General features: G+C 37.8%; 2 protein-coding genes and 1 non-coding gene across 3 annotated transcripts in view; 1 reads left to right on the top strand and 2 right to left on the bottom strand.

Annotated features, from left to right (window-relative positions):
* Positions 1-23,548, top strand: part of LOC125229619 (methionine synthase reductase) — a 309,939-nt gene that overhangs the window by 98,517 nt on the left and 187,874 nt on the right. The gene's annotated exons all lie outside the window — the stretch shown is intronic.
* Positions 1-23,548, bottom strand: part of LOC125229828 — a 184,220-nt gene that overhangs the window by 88,508 nt on the left and 72,164 nt on the right. The gene's annotated exons all lie outside the window — the stretch shown is intronic.
* On the bottom strand, positions 22,247-22,330 carry Trnal-cag. Its single transcript has one exon. It is a non-coding gene; the product is annotated as a tRNA-Leu (tRNA).

The raw sequence follows: 23,548 nt of genomic DNA, 5'->3' as shown, positions 1-23,548 counted from the left end.
TTATGTAACGGGAACGGGAGCAACAACCAACCAATTTAAACTAACCAGCATTTTCAGCGACTTAAAATATAATTCGTTTTATTATAGGTAGATAAATAGCGCTATTTAAAAAAAAAATTTGCGGAATTTGTCACGTTAATAGCGTGACAAGAAAGTTCAATATTTTTAGTTAGTTTACTTAGGTATTTATTTTTAGATTAAGGTTTAGTTTATGATCAGTATTATTGTTTTTATTTTAAGTTCAATTACAACGATGATGTCTTAGCGCGTTTTCACATTATCCGATCCGATAATAGACGTAATGATGATCGACATCCTATACGCATCATCTCTAACGTTTGCCTTTTATATCCTTCCGATAACGGATCAGATACAGTGAAAACGCTCTTTCGTTGAAGCTATTTATTATGAAAAATTTTAGAAATCCACGTATTCACAACATATCATCATTTTAATTATTTGCTCGTGTTACAGAAAACACCTTGTATATATTTTTTATTACCCAGTAAAAACACGGTAACAAAGTCATAATATCTGTAACGCACTTATATTTACAATACCCTTAACAAAGGAGGCGTCACTACGTCTGCTATTCCCTCGCGTGTCCTCCATCAGGACAAGTGTCCTAGTATCCCTTTTATGATATTCAAGTGTCAACGCTCGGAAATGTAATTGAAGTTTTGATTTGTAGCTAGAAGTATTGTTTATTTTTATACTACTGACCGAGTGAAACACAGTAACAAACTCATAAATATTTGTAACGTACTTATATTTAAGATACCCTCAACACTGTGCCTCAAGCCTGTGTGGTGACGGGTTAAGAATTTCACCACCCCCTTTCTTCCCGTGGGTGTCGTAGAAGGCGACTATGGGATATGGGTTAAATTGTGGCGTAGGCGAGAGGTTGGCAACCTGTCAATGCAATGTCACAGTTTCGTTTTCTTTCAACCCCTTATTTGCCAAGAGTGGCACTGAAGCTTTAGTAGTTTCATGTGTTCTGCCTACCCCTTTATGGGATACAGGCGTGATTGTATGTATGTATGTATGTACCTCAACACTGGAGGCGTCACTACGTCTGCTATTCCCTCGCGTGTCCTCCATCAGGAATGTCCTAGTATCCCTTTTGTATTGAAGTGTCGACGCTCAGAAATGTAATTGAAGTTTTGATTTGTAGTTAGAAGTATTGTTTATTTTTATACTACTGATTGTGACCGAGTGAAACACAGTAACAAACTCATAAATATTTGTAACGTACTTATTTAAGATACCCTCAACACTGGAGGCGTCACTACGTCTGCTATTCCCTCGCGTGTCCTCCATCAGGACTAGTGTCCTAGTATCCCTTTTGTGATATTGGAGTGTCAACGCTCGGAAACGTAATTGAAGTTTTGACTTGATACACGGGTTTGAAGCGTTAGCAAACGAAATATGCTTATTTTTGAAGATTATTTAAGCTGCGTTAGAATTTTAGAGATGTGCGAGGGATTTGTCAGTTATGAATTAACTCTCACTAACTTTATGCTGTATTTTATGTGTTCACCTGTATTTTATGCTGGAAATAATTTACGGTTCAATTAAGGTTTATGATTAAGTCTGTACGTATGATCTCCTCACATTCTACATCTCTACTCTTTCCGCAGAGACTTTTTGTGTTATTCTTTCCGCATATTTAGACTTATTTAATATTATTGTTTTTAATTTTAATTTCATTGATTTTCTAATTGTATTGTAATAATTGTATTTACACTTGTACACTTTTCCATTTTTTTTAATGTATAAAATAGCTTTAAGTTAGACATATTTTTTTTGGGAATTGTATTTGAATAATTGTATTTTTTATTTATTTTTCACATAATTGTAACAATGTTTGACAGTGTTGCTCAATAAATGTCAGTTGCTCTAGTCAGCAGCTGTCACCTTTAATTTACTTAATTATTTCGAGCAATTTTTGGTATTTTACTCAGGTTATAACATATCTTTACTGTATTTTTATTTGTTAATAGAAAAAAATCTTTCAGTAATATTTACTTGAGTAGAAAAACCAGTCTTATATCCAATATTGGGCTAAATAAATATACTTAGTATAGTAAATCTTTTATCAAAACGGTTCGCTTTCATTTTGCTCATCTAAATTACGCATTTGAATAATTCAGGACACTGTCTCCACAAAACGCGGGTAGGTATACTAGGTATTGTTGGCGACCTAGTTTTTACACCCGACTTGCCTTGGCTCCTGAGCCGTGAGCCTATTCAGAGAGATAGACAATCGAAATACGAGCTACTTAAACTGTTTTGTGCATTGTGAAGACAAGCTTTACAATATTTAGGTATTTCATTCAGCCAAAACCTAAACTTGAAGTTACATGAGCAAAAAAAAAACAATGACATATATACAAAAGCATTAGTACTTATCTGTATTCGTTACTTTAATTACTTAAGATTATTTGCATTGTGTAACTAACTCAATTACTTCAACTGTAACTGGTTACCCGCGATACAGGCGTAGCGCGTAGCCTAGTGCGGAGATCTCTGTTTTATCTGTTGTACATTTTATGGGCTATAAAGTTATTCTTATTTTTATTATACAATGACTTGAAGTTAACAGACGAAAATAATACTTTAGGTGTAGGTACGAGTAGGTACCTACTATAGGTATTTCAATTTCGTTTACTTCACACATATAAGTTAACAGTAAAGGTCAGTAAAGGTGACGACCGATCTGGCTCAGTCGGTTGTGACCCTGCCTGCTAAGCTGCGGTCCTGGGTTTCGAATTCCGGTAAGGGCATTTACTTATATTTGTGTGATGAGCACAGATATTTGTGAGTCATGGATGTATTTATCTATTTAAGTATGTGTATCGTCGCTTAGCACCCACAGTACAAGCTTTGCTTAGTTTAGAGCTAAGTTGATCTGTGTAATGTGTCCCCAATATTTATTTATTTTTGAAGTCATATACGGTCAACCAAAATCATGGCATTAAAAAAACGCGAACTAAACCTTATGAGAATTAAACCTTCGCCCCTAAAAAATTTCAAGTGTTATGGCTCGCCGATGATTCCGCCGGCGCCGGCGTCAGGGTTTAGAAAGGCACGCGCTTTATTTATAACGGCAATACATTTTTCAAATTTACCGCCTTTTTAGTGCCAAGATTTGGTTGACCGTCTTTAAATACCGAATTCTGTATTTAATTATGTTTACTTTTATTGCTACTTCATTCCATCTTTCACTCGTAAAAGTAATCCAATAAAATTAAGTGTTTTATTCATTAATCAAATAACGCTAATATTCAATGTCAGCCCAGGACCCCAGGCTCCCATGAGCCGTGGCGAATGCCGGGATATCGCAAGGAGGATGATGATTCAATGTCAGCCCAGACTTATAAAAAGTACCTAATTGAAATTGGTTAGCGGTATAAAGGTTTTATTCTTTAGCATTAGCATTAATATATTCAGGGTTTCAAAGTTATTCAGGAGGACACGTAGACGACCTCAAATTCAGTGGCACTCAATCAATTGTACCTCCCTGGCAGACTCTACATGGAGGTCAATTTTAAAAAGAAAAGTTGACGTGGGTTGGGCACTGTACAATTACAGGTATGGCCGATCTTGCTCTTTGAATAATACAAAAAAAAACTACTTGTATTGGAAAGTAAATGCATGATTTACTAATGAAGACTCAAAAAACTCAAACTCCCGTAGGTATTCATAAACGTTCACTAAAGTTTACAGGCCGATAAAAATCGTTTCTCCCTTTCTATCACACCAATACTTACATCGGAAACTTTAGCGAACGTTATGACGCTCAAGATTCCACTTTTTGAACCACTCGGGGAATACATACGTATAAATAAATAAATAAATAAATATTATAGGACATTCTTACACAGATTGACTGAGGCCCACGGTAAGCTCAAGAAGGCTTGTGTTGTAATCAGACAACGATATATATATAATATGTAAAAACACTTATATACATAGAAAACATCCATGACTCAGGAACAAATATCTGTGCTCATCACACAAATAAATGCCCTTACCGGGATTCGAACCCGGGACCGCGGCGCAGCAGGCAGGGTCACTACCGACTGCGCTAGACCGGTCGTCAAACGTATACCTAATATAAGATTTTAAGAGTTCCCTCGATTTCTCCAGGATCCCATCATCAGAACTGGGTTAGTAGTTAGGCGGGCTATCAACATTATTTAGCAGATGCAGTAAAGCAATACATTCCGGCAAAGTGAAATATATCGCGTGTGACGTCACGCCGACGTCAAACATCCTGAAATAAACGCCACTCGTACTTTTGTTCCCAAGTTCACACATTTATAATGCTCTGCCAAAGGCCGGTGTGACGGACGGCGACTTGCAAGTTTCCGGGGGCCTAGCCAAGACGACATTAGTACTATCGATAAAGTTAAACTAAAAAGAATCGAGTAAATCCATACTAATATTATAAATGGGAAAGCGTGTGTGTCTGTTTGTCCGTCTTTCACGGCCAAATAGAGCGGCGAATTGACGTGATTTTTAAAGTGGAGATAGTTGAAGGGATAGAGAGTGACATAAGCTACTTTTTCTCTTTTTCTAACGCATGCGAAGCCGCGGGCAAAAGCTAGTCCTATATAAATCATCCTTGCTACGAAGTATTATAACGTATTGTATGACAAAAGTTGGCGTGACGAACGACGCGGAGTCAAGTTTTCGCGGCCCCGGGGACACCTCCGATATGATATTGCTTTAACTTTATGGCTTGGATATTGAATTAATATTTCGCTATGACAAATTAAAGTGAAGGTAAGTAAAGACGTAAAAAATATAAATATATAGGTAGTATAAACATATTACATTTATGTATGTCTAAAGTAGATGTACATATTGCTTATTATAAAGATGTGAGAGTACGTTTTGCTCAGTTTAGTATCAAGAGTAAAAAGTACCTTCGTACTGAAATATTGTAAACAAATACAATGTACGAGTAAGTTGGTAGTTGATAAACATCAGTCAGTTACTACAATGAGTCAAATAATACGTGAAATTATTGCCATCTGACCGTATTTTATAGTAATAAACACTTTACTGCTTTAGAAAACAAATTTCAACAAGTGAACACCATCTACCGGGTGGGTTTGGAACTTCAGCTGAAAGCTTTCGTTGGGTTTCAGGCTCCGCGTCCATTCGTTAGTTCCACACTGGCTTGTTGACGATGAAAGCCGCTAGGTGGCGGTGATAGGCGTTCACCTTTTGGTTAAACAAAGAAACTGTTCAGCAGACCGAACCTTAGTCCTATTTGTAAGGTTTGGGAAGGTCAGTTATTATTGTATGGATGCACAAATATACTCTCGCGGCAATCATGTGCTAGGCCTACTGTTATACAGGTCTAAACCTAGTTCAGACTCCAGTCTCTCACAAAGGATTATCAACATATTGTCTCACCTATTAAATTGTTAATCTAGTTACCTAATTTTATTGTAAAATTCGGAATCCTTTGTGAGCTGATAAATAAACATTATTTTTTATTTTTATAATTGAGTGGTAGGACACTGTCCATTTCGGGAAATTCGGCTCCATTCGGCTCGCAATGCTACGCAGAAGTTATTAGGGCTGGTACAAAGAGTAGTATAAATATAGTTGGTACGAGTACAAGTTGATGTCCCTTTGCGTGCTACCACAGATGAGATAATTAATCACCTACTTGATTTTGACAGCCCTAACTAATTGAATCACTTAGAGACAAAATATTCGACGTAGGAAGTGTCCTTTCTAAACAACATGACAGTGGTATTATTTATTCTGTAGTAACACTAAGATAAGCCCTGAAACTAAGATAACCTTCTGAAGGGATAAGCTTAGGACTTCACCTTAAATACCACAAAAAAATCACGCCATTCAACAAATTCTTGTACATTTACAATACCCAAGCGGCATTTTATCCAAAGTCTTTCGTGACTTGTGAATGACGGCATCCAAGAATAAATACAGAAAAATTGTATAAATTACCTAATTTCAACTTTTTACTGGTGATTGGTGCAGTTTTGTTCGTACATTTCGTACAGTCGGCTATAAAAATAAATTGATGGAGCGACAGCGTAGGTTTAACTCGATTGGCTTTTTGTATGTCCGGATGTTGAACGCTCTTCAGGTCAAAATCCTCAACCGATTCTCGTAAAATTTTGTGACCAGGAGGTCGATTTTTGAATCTCGCATACGGGATTTTGTCACTAAAATACCGGTTGGAAACGGTGACTGACAGGTGAGTGACAATTTTCTGAATTCGAACGCGTGAGACTCAAAAATCGGCCCGCTGAGGACTGATTTTTGAATCTCGAACGCATGAACTCGCCGTTCGAAAGTCTGTGGAAAACGACGTAATGCTTTTTTTGAAAAAGGACGGCTAGTAATGTTAAATCTAGTGATACCACTCGTTTTTGATCCTATTAGTAGAATTTAAATCGCTAGTAGTATATTATTGTACGAAATTCACGAAATCGAATAGTCGACATAAAAAAATCGGCCCCCTGATTCTATGATGAAATTATTTTTTGGTCGATCCCGTTTTAGGAAATTTTCGATAATGCGGAAATTGCCATAAAGAACTTAAGAGCTAATAGCACAAATATATAATAGTACAAGTACAGAAGGTTCACTCCTTTGATGTTCACAAAATGCCGCCATTCTAAATTCTTACCTAACAAACGGACCGCACGCGAGCAGCCGACATTGAATCTTATTGCGCCGCGTCAAGGTCATTATTACCATTGAATGGGACGCGAACTCGCGGCCGTCGACATGTACTAAACTTGTAGCGCAGCGATAGAATCGCGGAGTTAGCCGCCCCTGCATTAGCAGGTACGATATTATATATCGTACGTGGTGATTAAGACCATTGTGACTTGATTGTGACAATTACATCAAGCACGTATTAACTGTAATAAGTACCTATATTACGCGAACCTACCTACCTAATAAATCTACTTAATACCCTTACAATACACAACTAAGTACTTACTTCGTCGGCTGGTTCATTACTAGGCGGAGTGGAAGCGGTATATCATTACTTTCCATTCGATTTTTAATTATGTCACCACGTATTTTTAGAGTGCACTCTTTTAGAACTTCATTTGAACTCCTGGGTTTTCTATAATTGTATAATTTAATTCGACAAGTAGGTAGCCTGTAATAATATATTAAACAACGAATCCTGCAAACGGGACTTGTAAAGCTATAAGAGAGAGTGGCATATTTTTGCGCCTTTAAAGGGTTTACAGGGTGGCTAGCCGAATGTAGACCAGGAAAAATAGCTTGACCTGGACATAATTCGATAACCGTAATTTTCTTTTTCTGTCGTATAAAGTATCATTAGTGATAGTTAAAATACAAATTATTAATCAAATTAGGGTTCTGATTCAATTTAAAAAAAAATAAAAACGAACTTTGAATATTTTTTGATTTTATAACTAAAGTATTAAATGTAATCCGGAAAAAGTGCTTGTATTATGTTGTGACACCTGCATTTCATATAAAAACATCTAATTTTTATAAATAATTAATACAGAACTATCATTTATAAAGAAGGTTTAGTAAGTTACACATTTTCAGGCGTATTTCACTAGAAAATATTGTTAACCGTAATCCTGCAATTTATTATGAATATAATATTACGTGTGTTGATAAATTATTAAAACTTATACCAATACTTTTGGCGCTTGTTCAAAATCTTAAATATTGATAATTTTAGGAAAGGAAAAATACCTAACTAAATTGAAAGATGGTAAATTTTGCCGTTAATATATTCTTAGTACTATACGAAATCAATTAAACAACAAATATGTAAGATTCATTACTTAATTGATATTTTTCTTACTTGCGCTTTAATATGAACGTTATTACCTGCAGAATAAGGTCGTGCACAGAGTAGGTATAGCTAGTATAGTAGTAGCGGGAACGGGCGGCGAGTCGTCAACACGTGTTTCATATCAAGGGCGCCGCGTTTTCAAAACGCTTCGATAACAAATATTTCACCGTCCAGTATAAGAGTAAGAGTCCGATAGGTCACGTTAAACTGGTCAAGTCGTTAGCTCAATAATAGTACCTATCGAGCTTGACGAGATGCTTGGATCACAACAACGTAATATGTATGAAAGCTTGCGGCGCTTAAGACTGTATTCTTTCGAGTCGTGTGTAACGTATTTTGGCGAGGCAAATTTGAAGCACAGTGCGTGTCTGTCTCACTCACTCTTACGGTAAACCTAATGAACTGTTTCACTTTCAGAGGATTTTTGAAGTAATTTGGGTAATATGACATTGTCGCGGTGAGGTCTTTCCGGTACAAATTTATCGGTGGATCTTTTCGGATTTGTGGATGATGAGCCGATGCGATGTCGCTTCATTTTGAAGTGTCGACTCTCGCGAGGGAGTTCTTAGAGGACCGCGAGGAGCGCGTGTGACTGTTGAGTTTTTGAATGATTTGAAGTTTGTGAATGATTTTATTTTGTGTGTATTTGTGTGGGCATGAGGTGTTTGTGTTGCGAGAGTCAAATCAATAATATGAGTGGTACAAATTTTATTAGGGGGCCTCATGTGTGAGAAACTCAACACTCGAATGCTGCGTAACAATGCGAGCCGAAATCGCCTAATCGGAAGTGTCCGACTTGGTATCGACTAATCTATACACGTTGTAACATGAGAAACCAGAAATCAAAACCTGGTTTCTGGTATCTAGTACCCGGTAACCGGTAACCGGTAACCGGTAACCGGTATCCGGTATCCTGTATCCTGTATCCGGTAACCGGTATCCGGTAAACGGTATCCGGTATCCGGTAACCGGTAACCGGTAACCGGTATCCAGTAACCGGTATCCGGTAACCGGTATCCGGTAACCGGTAACCGGTATCCGGTAACCGGTAACCGGTATCCGGTAACCGGTATCCGGTAACCGGTATCCGGTAACCGGTAACCGGTGACGGGTCTCCGGTATTCGGTGACCGGTAACCGGTAACCAGTAACCAATGACCGTTAACCGGTATCCGGTAAACGGTGACCGGTAACCGGTAGACGGTAACCGGTATCCGGTAAACGGTAGACAGTAACCGGTAACCAGCATCCGATATACGGTATCCGATATCCGGTTTCCCGTGTTCGGTTTCCCGTTTCTGGTTTGGTTTTGGTTTTAGTTTTAGTTCTGTTAGTTTAAACAAAAACAAAACTGAAAACGAAAACGGAAACCGAAACGGGAATGGAAACGAAAACCGAAATCGAAACCGAAACCGACACCGAAACCTACACCAAAACCGACACCGAAACCAAGACCAAAACCGAAACCGAAAAAAATATTTAAGTTCCTAGAAGTAAAGAGTGACAGAGATAGCACTATAATCATTTAAGTTCCTGGTAGTAAAGAGTGACAGAGATAGCACTCATGTTAGTCAAACTCGTGGTATGTGCACTTCCCGTACACAGTAAAGAGTGACAGAGATAGCACTATAATCATTTAAGTTCCTGGTAGTAAAGAGTGACAGAGATAGCACTGTAATAATAAAATTTATGTTCCTGGTAGTAAAGAGTGACAGAGATAGCACTATCATAATTAAAGTTCCTGGTAGTAAAGAGTGATAGAGATAGCACTCATGTTAGTCAAACTCGTGGTATGTGCACTTCCCGCACACAGTAAAGAGTGACAGAGATAGCACTATAATAATTTAAGGTCCTGGTAGTAAAGAGTGACAGAGATAGCACTATAACAATTTAAGTTCCTGACACAGATCAATACAATGGGGTGTTCTGTGAGTTCCTGATAGTAAAGAGTGACAGAGAATAGAGATAGCACTATAATAATTTAAGTTCCTGGTAGTAAAGAGTGACAGAGATAGCATTTTTGTTATTTAAATTTCTGTTAGTAAAGAGTGACAGAGATAGCACTATTGTTATTTAAATTTCTGTTAGTAAAGACGTAAAGAGTGACAGAGATATCACTCACGTTGGTCAAAGACGTGGTTTATGGACTACTATTTGGACCCCCCAATGTCACGCTTTTTTAATCCTTTAACATGGATTGTCACATTTAGTATGACGTAATATATGAATGACGCCTAAAGATTGAGAGAGACAGCAATATTGTTCTTCAAATTCGTGGTAGTGAGAACAGGGTGCGTAGCCGAATGGCACAAACGCTCACGAAACGAAACGCTAGTAGATATCTATCTCTATCGCTCTTGCGTATTGGCGCGACAGAGCCAGACTGCGTTTCGTTTTCGTTTCGCGTCGGAGAAATGGCATTCGGCTACGGGGCCTGAACAGAGACAGCACTATGTATCGCGCGGCCGCCGACTACGCAAGTCGCCGCGTAATTATAATAACCGTTCGGCTCCTTTTTAGATCGTGTACAGTCAACAACACAGCTGGCAAGACAAAGTGCCAAAAATATGTATAGAGTATTTTATTTCCTGTACAAGTGTTGGTACTTGGTACATTAAGGTATGTGTATACATATATTTGGCACTTTATCTGTATTCACAGCTGAGTTGCTGACTGTACCAATAACGATCAACTATGAACTTTTGTGGTTTGTTTTAAATAGTTCTATGCAGATATAGATTAGAATACCTATTCTATCGGTACTTTTTGTATAGGTTATTATAATAACTGGACAAAATAATTATAATCAGTGCCAGCGCACTCCGCGATCACGATTCTTTCGCCGAGCTACAAGGCCTTGATATATAGGATGTATTATTTTATCAGCAACAAAAATATGTGATGATATTGAATTAAGGCAAAACAAGACATATAAACGCTCTCCATTATTTCCTCCCTGGTTTATGAAGCTAGAACAATGATTTTTAACACATACGAAATTCGTACACTGAAATAAAGTGATGATACTATAAATATACTCGACATTCAAAGTCGATAATCTAGTGACGTGAGAAGTTATTGATATAACAGAATTTTGCACAAAATTTTGCAGAATTTTGCCCTTTGATGTTGAAAATGCCGCCACTCTATAAAACAAACAGACCGCACACGAGCAGCCGACATTAAATTCTATTGCACGGCGCGAAGGTCGAAAGCCGCGCCCGCACCTGGGCGTAGGTAGCGAGATCGGGTGCACGTGCGCTTACCTTTGAAATCGCCGACACACAGGTGTCGCCGTTCGCCCTCTCTTTTCATTTATGTTTCTGTTTCAATCGGTTAGCCGTTTGCCGGCCGGCAATAAAGGTTGTTTTTTTAACCGACTTCAAAAAAAGTAGGAGGTTCTCAATTCGACTGAATGTTTTTAGGGTTCCGTAGTCAACTAGGAATCCTTATAGTTTCCCCCTGTCTGTCTGTCTGTCCGTCCGTCCGCGGATAATCTCAGTAACCGTAAGCACTAGAAAGCTGAAATTTGGTACCAATGTATCAATCACGCCAACAAAGTGCAAAAATAAAAAATGGAAAAAAATGTTTTATTAGGGTACCCCCTACATGTAAAGTGGGGGCTGATTTTTTTTTCATTCCAACCCCAACGTATGATATATTGTTGGATAGGTATTTAAAAATGAATAAGGGTTTACTAAGATCGTTTTTTGATAATATTAATATTTTCGGAAATAATCGCTCCTAAAGAAAAAAAAAAAAGTTGCGTCCCCACCCCTCTAACTTTTGAACCATATGTTTAAAAAATATGAAAAAAATCACAAAAGTAGAACTTTATAAAGACTTTCTAGGAAAATTGTTTTGAACTTGATAGGTTCAGTAGTTTTTGAGAAAAATACTGAAAACTACGGAACCCTACACTGAGCGTGGCCCGACACGCTCTTGGCCGGTTTTTGATCATATTAATATTTTCGGAAATAATCGCTCCTAAAGGAAAAAAAAGTGCGTCCCCCCCCTCTATATTTTGAACCTTATGTTTAAAAAAATATGAAAAAAGATCAAAAAAGTAGAACTTTATAAAGACTTTCTAGGAAAATTGTTTTGAGAAAAATACGATAAACTACGGAACCCTACACTGAGCGTGGACCGACACGCTCTTGGTCGGTTTTTTTGTTACTCGATATCTCCGAGAATCGTGGACCGATTTTCAAATTATTTTTTTAATCGAACGGGTATAACCCCGAGATGGTCCTATTGGCACCAAGTCTCAGGCGGCGCGGCGCGCGCCACGCCGCCGCCACGCCGCCTGGGGCGCGTCTTACGTCCTTCCTATACAAAATGTACTGAGGAGACGATTTTTGAATTACACTCAGGTGGCGTGGCGCGGACGTCCGTCCGCGCCCCGAGACACGCGACGCTCTGGTGTGGCCGGTACCTTACGTCCCTAACCTATTAAGACTCCTTATTCCTTAGAGCGCTCATCAATTTCACGAAACGGCCATCGATAGATGGCGTTGGCGCTCGGTACGCGAGCACCGGCAACTCAACGCGCGTTTCAACGCAGACACGAATAATCTTGATAGTTTTGAATTAAATTGCTAATAACATAATTTTCAATTTTATATGGGGACTCTTTATTTAATTTCATATTCATGGTATGGTAGTAGTAAATAAGGTATATGAATGTAGTAAAAGTATAGTATTAGTCTACATGTACATATATAAATTCAGGTTTCCTAATTGATTGATTCAACAACCAACACCGCTGAGCCGAAACTACGAAAGCTAGAAAGTCGAAATTTGTATAGATTGCATTAACAAAATTTCGAAGAGATAAGAATCGATTATGAAAATTTACACCCCTAGTAGAGGGAAAAAGGGGGTGAAAGTTTGTAGCGGGATCAATTTGTTTTTTTTTATTAGGAAAATTTTAGTTAGGAACTTGAAATTAGAGAATAGTTTAATAGTGATTTCTGTTTTTTAGGGTTCCGTAGTCAACTAGGAACTCTTATAGTTTCGCCATGTCTGTCTGTCCATCCGTCCGTCCGTCCGTCCGTCCGTCCGTCAACCGTCCGTCCGTCCGCGGATAATCTCAGTAACCGTAAGCACTAGAAAGCTGAAATTTAGTAACAATATGTATATCAATCACGTCAACAAAGTGCAAAAATAAAAAATGGAAAAAAATGTTTTATTAGGGTACCCCCCCTACATGTAAAGTGGGGGCTGATTTGTTTTTTCATTCCAACCCCAACGTGTGATATATGTTTGGATAGGTATTTAAAAATGAATAAGGGTTTACTAAGATCGTTTTTTGATAATATTAATATTTTCGGAAATTATTACAGTTATAGTGACTTTCATATTTTTATAAGAACAGCATGCACTTACGTCCAGAACAGTGACATTTGGTGCATTGGAACTGCTCATGATGTGTCACTTTTTAACCGTCGCCTCAAATCTGAGAGATTTGAGGCGAGGTTCTCAATTCGTCTGTATGTTTATTTATTTTTTTAATTTTTTTATGTTTGTTCCTCGATATCTCCGTTGTTACTGGACCGATTAAAAAAAAAATTATTGAATGTATATGAATACAGATTGGTCCCATTTTTCTCAGAACCCAGTTCTGATGATGGGATCCTGGACTAATCGAGGGAACTCCTCGAATCTGAAAGGCATACGTATGGTGATTTTTGTGTTTTTAAAGGAACAGCATGCATTTAGGTACGGAACAGTGACATTTGGTGCAGTGGAACTGCTGATGATGGCCAGAACGGAACTTCTCAAATCTGAACGGCACGCTAATAGTGACTTTGGTATTTTTATAAGAACAGCATGCACTTTCGTCCAGAACAGTGACATTTGGTGCAGTGGAACTGCTGATGATGGTCAGATCAGAACCTATCTTCTCAAATCTGAACGGAACACTTATAGTGACTGGTATTCTTATAAGAACATCATGCACTTACGTCCAGTCTAGAACAGTGATATTTGGTGCAGTGGAACTGCTGATGATGGTCAGAACACTCAGAACCAAACTCCTCAAATCTGAACGGCACGCTTATAGTGACTTTGGTATTTTTATAAGAACAGCATGCACTTACGTCCGGAACAGTGACATTTGGTGCAGTGGAACTGCTGATGATGGTCAGAACCGAACTCCTCAAATATGAACGGCACACTCATAGTGACTTTGGTATTTTTGTAAGAAAAGCATGCATTTAAGTTCAGAACAGTGACATTTATTTAGTTATGTTTGTTAAGCATAATTATTGAGTTTTCAAGTCAAAGTTTGTCAAGCTTCGATTTCTTATAATCGGATTCATGAGGAATTGAGAAACTCCTCAAACCTTAGCGTTATACGTATATTGATTTGTGTTGCCATCAAATAATTAAAGCATTAAAAGCAGTTTTAAAAAATACCTACACATTTCTACATAATCCAACTTATCCAACATTCGCAAAGACGGCGGTTTTTTTTTTTCTTAAAAAATATTAAACGTTTTTTTATGGGATAGGAGGCAAACGAGCAGATAGGCTGCCTGATGGTAAGCGATCACTGCCGCCCATGGACACTAGAAGCACCAGAAGTGTTGGAGGTGCGTTGCTGGCCTTTAAGATGGATGTACGCTCTTTTCTTGAAGGTTTGAAGGTCGCATTGGTCCGGAAATACCGCTGGCGACAATTCATTCCACAGTTTAACTGTGCATGACGTGACCAAATTTGCAAAACATTGCGTCTTAGAAACATTTTAAAGGGTGAAAATCAAAATATGTACATGTTCGTTCTAAAAGTAGCTGATCAAGCATCGTCGGTTTGGAAAGCCTGCGGTAAAATTTTTGCTCATTACTATACATATTCGATTTAAAGGGTTTTGAGATTTAGGAAATAAAACAACGCTTCATTAGATTTAATTTAATAGCATTATGTAATTATAATCTCAATGTAAGGGCAAGCAGTCTTATTTACAATAAACTTAAAAGCGGAAAGAAATATATGCAGAAAGAAAAAAAAAGAAGCTGTCTATACTGAATCCCCTAGGGTGGCTATGTATGAATAGCACAGAAAAGTATTAAAATAAAATAAAAATCGGCCAAAAGCGTGTCGGGCCACGCTCAGTGTAGGGTTCCGTAGTTTTCCGTATTTTTCTCAAAAACTAACCTATAAAGTTCAAAATAAATTTTCAAAGAAAGTCTTTGTACAGTTCTACTTTTGTGATTTTTTTCATATTTTTAAACATATGGTTCAAAAGTTATAGCGATTATTTCCGAAAATATGAAAATTATCAAAAATCGATCTTAGTAAAACCACAGAATATATAATAGTACAAGTACAGAAGGCCCACTGCTCTGATGTTTACGACATGCCGCCTTTTTAAATGCCTACAAAATTCTTACAAAGAAACGAGCCGCACGTGCGCGGCGTCCGGCGATAAGGTTGCCTATGGATTAAAACGAATTAATACTCAGATAAAATGTTATACTATTATATTCAAGTCTTGGGTACTTTCTAGGTATATCTATAGTATTTATATATTTTTGCTTAAGTTCCAACATCACAAGCCTTATTGAACCTTTCCGGGGTACTTATTAATAGTAGATCTGTGTAAAAATGTCCTATGGTATTTATTTTATTCATGATATCTATTTAACTAAGCATTATTAGCCATTCCACAAGAGGACATCGCATAAGAACCTTAAAAAAACTCGCGACGTAAAGTAACAATAGAACGTGCGAAAGTGCGTTTCGTGAGAACGCGCGCCACCCCTCATTAGGCCGCGAACTCGCGGCCGCAAGCATGTACTTGCAGCGCGGCGATAGAAACGCGGAGTGAGCCGCCCCTGGTAAAACCTAATTCATTTTTAAATACCTATCTAACAATATATCACACGTTGGGGTTGAAATGAAAAAAAATATCTGCCCCCTCTTTACATGTAGGGGTACCCTAATAAAACATTTATTATTATTAACGACCTTCCACATATTTATAATGAGCCCAAACATGATGGGGTTATGATGAGGAGAATAGCAGTTCTGTTGACCACCTCCTGACTCCATCATGAGAACTTGGACCTCATCTAGTTCGATGGTGCTCGTCAGCCCAAATCTAATGAGCCCGAACATGATGGGGTTATGATGAGGAGAATAGCAGTTCTGTTGGTCACCTCCTGACTCCATCATGAGACCCTGGACCTCATCTAGTTCGATGGTGCTCGTCAGCCCAAATCTAATGAGCCCAAACATGATGGGGTTATGATGAGGAGAATAGCAGTTCTGTTGACCACCTCCTGACTCCATCATGAGACCTTGGACCTCATCTAGTTCGATGGTGCACGTCAGCCCAAATCTAATGAGCCCGAACATGATGGGGTTATGATGAGGAGAATAGCAGTTCTGTTGGCCACCTCCTGACCCCGTCATGAGACCTTGGACCTCATCTAGTTCGATAGTGCTCGTCAGCCCAAATCTAATGAGCCCAAACATGATGGGGTTATGATGAGGAGAATAGCAGTTCTGTTGACCACCTCCTGACTCCATCATGAGACATTGGACCTCATCTAGTTCGATGGTGCTCGTCAGCCCAAATCTAATGAGCCCAAACATGATGGGGTTATGATGAGGAGAATAGCAGTTCTGTTGACCACCTCCTGACTCCATCATGAGACCTTGGACCTCATCTAGTGCGATGGTGCACGTCAGCCCAAATCTAATGAGCCCGAACATGATGGGGTTATGATGAGGAGAATAGCAGTTCTGTTGACCACCTCCTGACTCCATCATGAGACCCTGGACCTCATCTAGTTCGATGGTGCTCGTCAGCCCAAATCTAATGAGCCCAAACATGATGGGGTTATGATGAGGAGAATAGCAGTTCTGTTGACCACCTCCTGACTCCATCATGAGACCTTGGACCTCATCTAGTGCGATGGTGCACGTCAGCCCAAATCTAATGAGCCCGAACATGATGGGGTTATGATGAGGAGAATAGCAGTTCTGTTGACCACCTCCTGACTCCATCATGAGACCTTGGACCTCATCTAGTTCGATGGTGCACGTCAGCCCAAATCTAATGAGCCCGAACATGATGGGGTTATGATGAGGAGAATAGCAGTTCTGTTGGCCACCTCCTGACCCCGTCATGAGACCTTGGACCTCATCTAGTTCGATGGTGCTCGTCAGCCCAAATCTAATGAGCCCAAACATGATGGGGTTATGATGAGGAGAATAGCAGTTCTGTTGACCACCTCCTGACTCCATCATGAGACCTTGGACCTCATCTAGTTCGATGGTGCTCGTCAGCCCAAATCTAATGAGCCCAAACATGATGGGGTTATAATGAGGAGAATAGCAGTTCTGTTGACCACCTCCTGACTCCATCATGAGACCTTGGACCTCATCTAGTTCGATGGTGCTCGTCAGCCCAAATCTAATGAGCCCGAACATGATGGGGTTATGATGAGGAGAATAGCAGTTCTGTTGGCCACCTCCTGACCCCGTCATGAGACCTTGGACCTCATCTAGTTCGATGGTGCTCGTCAGCCCAAATCTAATGAGCCCAAACATGATGGGGTTATGATGAGGAGAATAGCAGTTCTGTTGACCACCTCCTGACTCCATCATGAGACCTTGGACCTCATCTAGATCGATGGTGCTCATCAGCCCAAATCTAATGAGCCCAAACATGGTGGAGTTATGATAAGTAGAATAGCAGTTCTGTTGAACATCTCCTGCCTGACTCCATCATCATGAGAACCAGAACCTCATCCTGGTCCCAAAATATAATAATAATTCAAATTCTCAACAAACTTCACGTATAACTTAAAATCCAAAATCATATGAAAAGCATGTCGAATGCTAAAATTGCATAAGGTGTAAAAAGGATCAAGATTTGTTTAGTCGCAGTTTACGGCACTTCTCGGAACTATCGAGCTGCTTACGAAAGCTAGGTGCGCCGGACGATCAAACGCAGGTCCGTTGTCTTCGAGCGCTCGGCGCAGACTGAGCGGGCTCGCGTTAGCACAGTGTCTTTTATTCGAATTTTAGGTGTTTTAAAAACATATCTATCGACAGAAAGGTATGTCGTATATGTATGATTTTTTTCTTATAGGTCAATAAGAAGTTCTAGTTTAGGATAATATTATTTAAGAGTTACAAAAAATGCAGGAATCGCAGGAAAAATACATAATGTAAACCTCTTTTTATCGAAAAAATGGGGAGGATACGGAAGGTTATTTATCCACCATTTCAAGTAAATCTTAAAATGTCAAAGTATTAGCTAACTCGTACAGGATATAACAAATAGGATTGTGATCATTTATTACCCCAAATAACATTTTTAACAGAACAATCACGATTCTAAACGAGCTATCCCACTATGAAAATTGAAAACGTCTTCCGAAAAAACTGATTTTTCGGAAGTATAACAAGACATATTTTTAAGTAGTACCAATTGACTTTCTAGCTTAAGATATGTACTTTTAGGAACATTATCATTTTTTTAATAATCATTTATAGTTTCTTTATAATTTTGAATGAAAAAGGTTCTATTTTGCAAAAAACGCTCGTCTTTAGGAATAAGGCCTCTTAACCGATCCGCCGCGGTGACGCGGCCGGTGCGCGGCGCGCTCTCCCAGGCCCGCGCCCCGCGCGCTCCCCCCGCCCCGCGACAGCCGCTCTACGACAACTTTGCACCCTTTTAAATTACTGACATTTACAGTTTCTTAAGCGCGACCTTCACAGTATTAATTTTGATAAAATCATGATTATAGTACACAAAAACCTGGTCTTAAGCAAAAAAATCTCAGTTACAATTTATACCTACTGAGAAATTCATGTTTATTTAAGCGTTAAAAATATATGTTTAAGATCGGTGTTAAATGTCTATATATACTTAATACAATGCAAATTGATATATATATCATGGTCACCATTTTTACCTACCTAGATATTCACATTAAATGAAAACGGTAAAAAAAAGTACACAATCAGATTTATTTTCTGTGTAATATCGCTAATAACTGATCGCATCTGAGTGCACCACAAAGTTAATCTAACAAAGTTTTCGGTTAACTATTTTGCTGTTAGCGAAAAGTGGGATAATGTACTTTATCTCATGATTTTTATAAGATATGAATACGATCGTCTTTTTTTTTATCTATGTACATAATTACTATTTGATGCTTAATAATAATACCCAATAAAATATCAAAAAGGACGAGTTATTGAATTATGTCCAGGGTACCGATACGCTCACGAAACGAAGCGCTAGTAGATATCTATCTCTATCGCGCTTGCGTATTGGCGCGACAGAGCCAGCGGCGTATCGCTTTCGTTTGGCGTCGGAGAAATGCCATTCGGCTACGGGGCCTGGTTTTATTAAAGTAGGTACTTACCTTCATTTTATCTAGGCTGGTTGTTTCTAAAGTCCGACCCAGGACAAAAAAAGAAAAAATACATAAAAACTCTAAGAACCGAAAAAGTGGAAGGTTCGCTGCAATATTAAGTCCATTGTTGCCAAGCTTGTACCATGTTTCACTTGCTTGCATATGAATGCGTTGCTGACGTTTCGCAAATTACGATTTGCATTACCATCCGCTCGCTGAAATGTAAACCTTTTTACAATATGGCAGAGACGGGAATGATTTTACCTACGTGTAGTTGCTTCTCAAGATGTCACTCATTTGTTTCCCTTTTCAAATAGGAAGCTCGTTTTCGTCTAAAAACACGGAAATGTACCTACTGAAAAGACGGGTCTGAGAAACGTTGGGGCATGGAAAGGTTGAATATTAAGAAAATACTCCTTATCCATTGCAATGCGATGTAAGTAAAGCCTGACTTTTTAGTTTAACTTGATTGGGATTAAATAGCAAAGTTTCGGTATATCCGTTATTGTGTTTGTTTGAACGGCAAACGTTACTTAATTCTTATTGGTATAAATGCTAGATATATTTTCTACCTATATCTACTTTAGCTTATATGTATTACTTATATTATATTGTAGTATTGCAGTATACTTAGCTATTACTATAATTTGATACATGATAACAACATTTAACACCATTTTCATGCAATCTAACTGGCAAAAACATGAAACAAATGGTAACATGACATGGGGCATGTTGCATCGCGTGGCCCATTAGGATCAGGATAAATCGCGTGTCGTCCCGCCGAATCCGAGCACGAACATACCTATAGATAACATTTAAAAGTGGAAAATGTCTGCCTTGGGTGAGACTTGAACTCACGGCCTCTGGATCGATTGCAGACGTTTCTGCTAATCAGAAGTTTAAATATAGATAACATAATAAATTATATTAAATATACACCGTGTTTTTTTACTCCCGTTATATTCGGACGTCATCATTGTCATCAGCAACATAAAAATAATTTTTAAGAAAAACAAACCGCCGCTTTTGTGGTTCTGGTGCAATGTACTTCTGAATGTTGGATTATGTAGAAATGTGTAGGTATTTTTTTAAACTGCTTTAAATGTAAATCTTTGATTATTTGATGGAAACACAAATGAATATACGTATGTCGTATACCGTTCAGGTTTGAAGAGTTTCCTGAATTCCTCATGAATCCGATATCCGATTATAAGAAATCGAGCTTGACAACATTTTAAAACTCAATATGTAAGCATAACAAAGAGAACAAATCTCCTAACAAATAAATGTGACTGTTCTGAACTTAAATGCATGCCGTTCCTATAAAAATACAAAAGTCACTATAAGTGTGCCGTTCAGATTTGAGGAATTCCGTTCTGATCATCGTCAGAAGTTCCACTGCACTAAATGTCACTGTTCTGGACGTAAGTGCATGCTGTTCCTATAAAAATACCAAAGTCACTATAAGTGTGCCGTTCAGATTTGAGGAGTTCCGTTCTGACCATCATCAGCAGTTCCACTGCACCAAATGTCACTGTTCCGTACGTAAATGCATACTGTTCTTATAAAAACACAAAAATCACCATATGTAAGCCTTTCAGATTTGAGGAGTTCCTTCGATTTCTCCAGGATCCCATCATCAGAACTGGGTTCAGATAAAAATGGGACCAATCTGTATGCATATACATTCAAAAAAAAATTCAAAATCTGTCCAGTAACGCGACGGAGCTATCGTGGAACAAACATAAAAAAAAAAAAAAAAAACATAGACGAATTGGGAACCACCTTGCTTGAGATTTGGGCGGCGGTTAAAAATATATACATAAAAATCCATGCTAATATTTTAAATGGGAAAGTGTGTGCGTCAGTTTGTTTGTCCGTCTTGCACGGCAAAACGGAGCGACGAATCGACGTGATTTTTTAAGTGGAGATATTTGAAGGGATGGAGAGTGCCATAGGCTACTTTTTGTCTCTTTCTATAGCTAGTAATTAATAAGTGTGATGTACCTTAGGATAACAAAAAGTTTTGTGTCAAGTACCTGACGGCACAGGTCAAAATAAATAATTCAATTAGAAAATAATAAAAGTAGTGTCTTACTTGATCACTATTTTTTTTTTCGAATAACTCAATAACAGTAAATAAGAGTTAAGAAAAACTATCTTAGATAAATTAATTGTATTTGATCTAAAGAACCTTTCCTTAAACAGATATAAAAAAAACACGGTGTAAGGTATACGGTTAAAGCAAGGACGCATATTGAGATTATTGAAGGTAAAGACGATGGTGACTTGTAACTAAAACGTCATTTTTACTGTTTAAAACGGTTAAAGGTGATCATGTATTATGAATATTATGATATTTAGGTTATACGCCACGACATCAAAAAAGTTGTTTATTATTTGTAGTAATATCTCTGAAACTAGGCGAAGCCCATTAAAAATTATATGACATTTTAGTTTTGAAATGTGATCAGGAATACAATGTTAAAATTATTCGTTTTCGTCATGTTACACCGTGTATCGTGATATCAATCCCGTGAGACTCAAACTTATGCAACTGATAAAGTTTTATTTCTGTACACTATCTGTTAGATACTTATGTACTAACCTACTATTTACAACCAATGATAAATTGTGGTAAAAGTGGACACGCACTGATAACCTATTGTTATTATAAACGAAATAATTTTACATCAAAGTTTATAATAAACATTACAAATATGCACACATACCATTAATTTAATATTATTTTAAGTATTAGATAGGCAAACAGATCAAGAGCTCACTTACGTTGCGTTTGTTTTAAAAACTTATATCAACAAAGCTTGTGTTGGCACTTGCATCCTTGTGAAACTAAAAAGAAGGTTTTTTGGAAAAACTCAATAATTGGTCCACAGAAATTATTGTTTATTAAAATATAAATTTATAAGACTGTTAGTATCATTTTAATAGAAATAAATAATATATTTGTTTTAATATTGTAGGTACTATTTCTTAAAAATTAAAAAAAATATTGTCAGAAGTGGGATTCGAACCCACGCCCACAGAAGTGGACTGCGACCTGAACGCAGCGCCTTAGACCGCTCGGCCATCCTGACTTGTCATGTGCTGACGAAAATAGCGTACGAGATCGCATTGTCATTTGCCAATGAAACAAAAACATCTACATATTTGATTATGTAATATCTTCAATCGCTATAATAACTGTATGGATCGTTATAATAACCCCTCAAATGTCTTGTCCCGTATCCGTCTCAGACCATTAGGACTTTAATTAACTAATCAAAGGTTATTAATTCCGTAGCAAATTTTTGACATCGGCGTTCCAGGGGTCAACAGGTCAAGAATTTGCTGTATTAAAATATTTAAAATGAGTAGATTTTCACAAATCGGAATTCCAATTGTGTGGTGAACATCCTACTTAAAATATTTTTTCATAATTGTCTTTTAAAAAACAAATTAACATGGGCTAAATTTTGTTTCTCCTTGGAAATTGAGCGCTTTTATAATTTTCTAACGTTTGGAAACCAAGTATTATTATATTAAGTATGAAACGCAAGTGTTTGCCGCAATTTTACTCAATATCCCCAATGCAGTACTTTTACCGCAACCAGTTTAAAAGTATCGAAATGTAAGCCAATATTATATGTCCATTGTATGTTCCATTTCCCACCACCTCGAGAGCGCTATTCCACATTATTATTTAACAATTTGTCACATAGCAAAGAAAAAATGCTGTTATTTAAGAACGTAACTTTTCGATTTATGATTTAATTAAATCGATAGACAATTGAATGTTTGATTCGATGGATAATTATTGCAAAATTGGTCTAAAATATCTTTCGAACGGTTATATGTCTTTAAGATTTGATTTAATAGATGGGTCTGAAATTGAAATCCCAATTTCATAACGTACATTTTCATGTCCGTAAGTAGTATGCTTATTATTTTATTAAACTAGTACACAGTGGTAGCGATATCTCATTTACTCGCATACAAATAGAGAATATATTATGCGCGATTAAGGAGTGCCTCTTCTCTCCTACATTTAAGAGTGGAGCACCTCCCGAAGTATGTAACAAATCAAACTATTTTAATATTTTTTTTTGGACGGTCGAGGTGGTGTAATGGTTTAGCACGTGAGCCGCTATAGCTGGAGACCCGGGTTCGATTCCCGGCTTCGCCACAAGTGGGCTTGATCGTTTTTTCTTTAGTGTATCGTATCTATTCCAGTTTATAAGTTTAGTACATACATACATACATACAATCACGCCTGTATTCCATAAAGGGGTAAGCAGAGCACATGAACTACTAAG

This window comes from Leguminivora glycinivorella, chromosome 9 (assembly GCF_023078275.1).
Source record: "Leguminivora glycinivorella isolate SPB_JAAS2020 chromosome 9, LegGlyc_1.1, whole genome shotgun sequence".
In the NCBI taxonomy this organism is placed as follows: Eukaryota; Metazoa; Arthropoda; class Insecta; order Lepidoptera; family Tortricidae; genus Leguminivora; species Leguminivora glycinivorella.
Note: the sequence above shows the minus strand (reverse complement) of the source record. Positions and strands in the feature narration are given on the sequence as shown.